Source organism: Aptenodytes forsteri, unplaced genomic scaffold, assembly GCF_000699145.1.
Source record: "Aptenodytes forsteri isolate BGI_AS27 unplaced genomic scaffold, ASM69914v1 Scaffold729, whole genome shotgun sequence".
NCBI classification, from domain to species: Eukaryota; Metazoa; Chordata; class Aves; order Sphenisciformes; family Spheniscidae; genus Aptenodytes; species Aptenodytes forsteri.
In genome coordinates, this window is record NW_008796173.1 from 106,177 (window position 1) to 111,309 (window position 5,133).

The window sequence follows — 5,133 nt, forward strand, 5'->3', positions numbered from 1 at the left end:
AAACAGCTACACAAGATAAACACTGAGGAAAGACTGGCCCCTCCAGCATGGAGTGGCTTCCAGCTGTGGAAACACTGGCCTCTAGGACTTTCTGTGCGTGACAGGCTAAAAAAAAAAATTATCATCCTCAAGCAAACGCCTCTGATCCCACAGCAATTTGTTAAAACAAGCCAGATAACGTTCTAATGAGCTGAGAGGTGGGAAAATATTCAGATCAAGAGCCGAAAGGAAGTGCTTAGGCAAGCTCTCAAGAGCTGAAGCGCTGAGACAAACCAGCAGATTTCAGGAATTAACCAAGAGAAGCGGTTTCAGGAGTCCCGACACCGCAGCACTCCACGCCGTCACTGCAGGTACAGCTACGGGCAGCGCAGACCTGCACCGTGCCCCGCACGGGGACGGGAGCAAAGATGTTTTTGCCTGTGTCGAACAACAGGTAACTAAAAGCCGGGAAGAAAGAGGCGCAGGCTGTGCCAAAGGCAGCGCTGAGCCCCAGACCCAGCGGGGAACCCTCCGCCCAGCAGCTTGCCAGCCATGTCCGAGGGGTGGGAACCCTCCGGCGGCAGGGAATGCCCCCTGCCTCCACGGAGCGAAAGCCCTGTGCAAACGTCCAGCGAAGAGGAGCTAAGAGTGCTGCCTCTCGGGTAGCCGGGGGCGGGGGGGACATTATGCATCTTCATAGGCAAAGAGACGCTGCTCCCATTTGCAAAGTTAATTAAGAACAGTTATATTTATCCAGAGAGCTATACATACCAAGTTAGTCTATTTTTTACGGTACTATCTTTCACGTAAGCCTAGATTAAAACCTTTTCAAGCAATTAACAATTTTCTGTTGTTCAAAGGAGAACGGCAGTGGGTGACCCCAAAGGAAACTGCTGCTGCAGGCTTGCCGAGGCTTCCCCAGGGGGATTTAAAGACACGTTATGCCTTCTGCACACCCGCAGCACACCGGAGGCGTCCTGCAGCACAGCCCTGCTCCCCAAGGCAATGTGGACTCCGCCATTTACCATCTGCCTCCAGGCAGAGCCGACAGCTCGTGCAGACGCACACTGCCGCAACTTCCACGCAGGCAAAAGCAAACTGAACCCGGAGCCCGACTGGATTTGTCCTCGGAAAATCAGAGCTCAACATTACAAGGCTTTGACCACAGCCCACATGAGAAAAATCAACGAATACGCCACGAAGCATTGAGCTGGCAGGAGCCACAAGCTGTGGAAGGGCAGAGGTGGCTTAGTCGGGACAGTCACCCGCTCGCGCCATCCCTGAGCACTCACTTTATCACCAGTCCAAGCACAGACTATTCTCAGTCCCAGTGGTGCCTCCCATCTCCCTCTGCCAAGCAGATTTTCCTATAACGAATCCTCGAGCGTCCAGGGAAGTTACAGACACTCACCAACTTGGGGCACTGAGGCAGGGAGCATGGGTCTCAAGCTCTCCGCTCTCACGCTGGCTGTGGTCACCCCTCTCTCGCCTTGCACTTGGGTTTTCGCTCTCAGCTCTGTTCCCAGACTGCAGCTGCCAAACCTGTTGCTGGTGAGTACGCCTGAGCTTGGCAAACCATTCTGCGAGACACCCGCTGCCGTGACAGTCTTGTGCAAGGATCTGCTCGCCATCGGGTTTGATCCTGCTCCTCAGGGACGCTCAGAGCTCTGTTTGGGGATCTGCATTGGCCTTCCACGCTCGGGCTGCCTGCTCGGCTGAGTTGGCTCACACCTTCCTGGTAACAACCAACCTGGAGGCCAAATTACACTCCCAGCCCGTCAGTACCGGGGCGGCTCACCAGCCCCATCGCCAACCAGCTCCTTCCTCCTCAGCTTTGACGATGATTCTTCAGGGCTCGCAGGGAAAGAGCTTATTCTGGGTCAGCGGAGTCAGCCCATCGGTCCACAAAGGGCTGAACTGTCAGACAGGATGGTACTGCGTCCACAGAACAATTCTGGGGATAAGACAAACACATCAGTGCCCAAACCTAACTGCCTTCTGGTTCCTTGTAACTGGCTACGACTCTTACGCAGAGCCCCTACAGACAGTAAAAGGTAGCAAACGAATCTGGACGCCTTCAAGAGCTGAGGTCAGGGTCCCACCAGCATCCCCTCTCCCCCCACAGCTCCTCCGCTGGCCGTAGACAGGCTAGTGGTGTTAGCAGGGGAAGGGTCTCCAAGTGGCATTTTTAAAAGCACTAATAGCATATGTTAATGAAGAACCACCGCGTTTCATTAGTTTGAGCATGTCACAGTAAAGTCTGTTTTGGATCAAGAGCCGATTTGGTAACAGAGGCGGCTTTTAAGTTATCTGAAGGCATTCGAAAGCTCCAGTAGAAACTCCCTCCAACTCCGGGTCGGCCCAAGAGGACGGAGCTTTCCCCCACTGTGCCAATTTCAACCAACTGTTACCCAAACTCATCAGGCAGAAGGCCCACTTTCGTATCAAGTGTTCTCAGACGAAAGCAACCTCAATTCGCGGCTGTAAGCCCCTTAGTGGACAAAAGTGCCACATATATATTGCCGAAGGAGTCACATGAAAGGCTTACACAGATTTAACATTCAGTTAAGAGAATTAAGGATATTACAGTAAGGGGGGCAGGGCAGGAGCTGCTCTAATGAACCAACTCCTCTCCTAATGCACACCTCGGTTTTCTAAATCTAGAATATATACATTCTTTCTGCGTCCAGCATTCAGTGAACACCAACATGGGGCTGGCCACGCACCTTCCAGAGCTGCCCTCTTAAGCAGAAGCAGCAGATGAGAAAATGCGATTTCACAACGGAAAAAACAGGTGTCGGATGCTTTAGAGCCGTCCTTTAAAAACATTCAGTGATATGTAAGAGATGTTATTTATCTTAAAGCCATGCAAAGTCACAAGGAGCTTTTAGCATCAACACAGATAAGAAGATTGCTGAGTCTTATCTCAGGTTGGAGCAGGAGCAGCCTGTGATGCTGCCAGGGTTAACTCCGGCTCATTTACATGGTACCACCAGCTTGCGGCGCCAGACGCTGCTCAGCTCACAGCTCCGTAGGTTCGCTGGCCCTTCCCTTGGTTAACAGCAAAATAACCACCATTCTGCAGCACGGACCTTGCCGCAAGTTCCCGTGAAGGTCCCTTAGAGGCACGAAGAACTGCCGCGACAGTTTGTCAGCCGGCCAAGAGGAATACTAACCACGTAAAAATCAGCGCACAGGTTCATTTAGACCCTTTTGTAGGACGTGTTTTTGGCAGTTCAGAGAGGCAAGGCACGTTTTATGAGATAATCAGATTACTCTTTCCTTTAAAGGATTAATAGGGCTTGGGTTGGCCCCTCTTCTTTAAAAAGAAGCCATGTGGAACCAGATTGCTCCGTGCCCTCAGCAGGCTGAAACCGGCCATCTGCTCCCCCCACGGAGACACTGCCGCCGAAGCCGGCTAACGGCCGGGCACAACGACAAACGGGAGGACAAGAGAGGATCAGAGCGAGATCAGGTGCCCAAGAGAGAGGGAGATGAAGCCATGCTCGTTACAGAGCTCAAAACAAAACACTTGAGATCCAGCTCCGGCACACGGAACGCCAGCTGGGATGATGAAAGGAACGGGAATGTTACTGGAGCTGGGACAAAGCCAATCCATTAGAGGGGGGAAAAAAAAATAGGCATCAAACTGGCTTTAGCTTATGCTGTCACAGGATAGGTGACCTGTGGTGAGAGGCAGCACCCTTGGACAAGAGAGTTATGGTCACAGAGCTCAGGCGTATGGGGATGGTGCTGGACGCGTGTTCCCACTCCAGAGAAGGGTTCGCTGCCGCTCACGCTTGCAGCTCACCACGAACACAACCAACAAACCCCCTGCGGGACCAGCCTGCCACCAGTTAAGACCTTGCTCCCTGCTTCAGCTGAGCTGGGACTCTCTGTGCTCCGTGTCTCTGAGGGTCTCCAGATACAACCAGGCACCGCAGATGAGCCCATTTCACCTGCGGGCTGCAGACACGTCTGCGGGGCCCGTCCCCTTCCAGCTGGAGCTCTGCACAACTCAACCGCCACCGCACAATCGGGGCAGGATGATGCTGCCCAGTGGGACCAGGACCCGGGGAGCAACTGTCCAAACTGTGCCGACATGGGACGGTGGAGGCCGAGCCAGGCAGCCGGCACAGCCACATTAGACCGACAAGGTGGGACTAGACTAGATAAAGCAGACAGACGAGAGGCGACCCGCTGATAAGGCAGAGTGTGTTCAGACACTGGCACCCTACCCCCGATTTCCCCACCAGCGAGGCAGAGCTCACGGCGCAGGAGCCGTGAAACGGGGAATCCAGCGGTGCGTTTCGGGTAGAAGGAAGCCGGCTCTCCACCATCATCCCACCAGCCTGTGCGTTAACACGGACCAGCTGAAGGGGCCCCCGGACCCCTGCTCCCAGCCCACAGCCGCAGGACCCCGGGGCTGAGCTGGCAGCCCCCGCACAAACAAACAGCCGCCGCGGTGCCAGCCGGAGCCACCGCACCCGGGCCGAGGCTGGCAGCCTGCACCAGAACAGCGGCCACGGCAGATACGACCGCAGGGCAGAGCGGGAAGGACACCCGAGGAACGCTCTGCTCCGGCTGCTCTCCCAGGCTCCAAACACCCGCAGCCCAGGGGCTCCCCAAGCCAAATATAATCCACGTGCACTTCGTATTCCTTAAGACTTAACTTTAGAGAACCTGTCCAGCCTTCCTCTGCATCCCTGAAAGTCCTTACCACCCGCAGCATGCCGGGGCGAGAGTGGCACGGCTTCGTCACTCACGGGGATGACCAAGTCCCCCCCCTCCGCCCGCTCTCAGCCTGGGGAGGCAGCTCCCACCGCAGCCCTGGGCAGCAGACCCGGCACCTCCGTCTCACTGGAGGGCGACGCTGTGTGAGCCGGTGTAATCCCAGGCACTTCAGCAAGAGAGGAGACAGGCTCGCTGACCACAGGGCCAGTGAAACGTCGACCCAGGTAGCGCAGAGGAGATAAAGGAGCACGCAACCCATTTCGCTCCAAAAATTAGGAAACACCCTCTTACTGCTTTTTAAACAGACATTTGGTGTTCTCCCCACCCCACCTGGCGTACCAGCAGCCTGGCCCAGGCAGGGGCTGGCAAACCCTTCCGAGACAGGCCAGCAGCTCCCTGCGTGCCAGGGGACAGCCCCGA

At 55.3% G+C, this 5,133-nt stretch overlaps 1 protein-coding gene across 1 annotated transcript in view; it reads right to left on the reverse strand.

The window, feature by feature from the left end:
- DCTN1 (dynactin subunit 1) overlaps nt 1–5,133 on the reverse strand; it is an 89,172-nt gene that overhangs the window by 47,225 nt on the left and 36,814 nt on the right. The gene's annotated exons all lie outside the window — the stretch shown is intronic.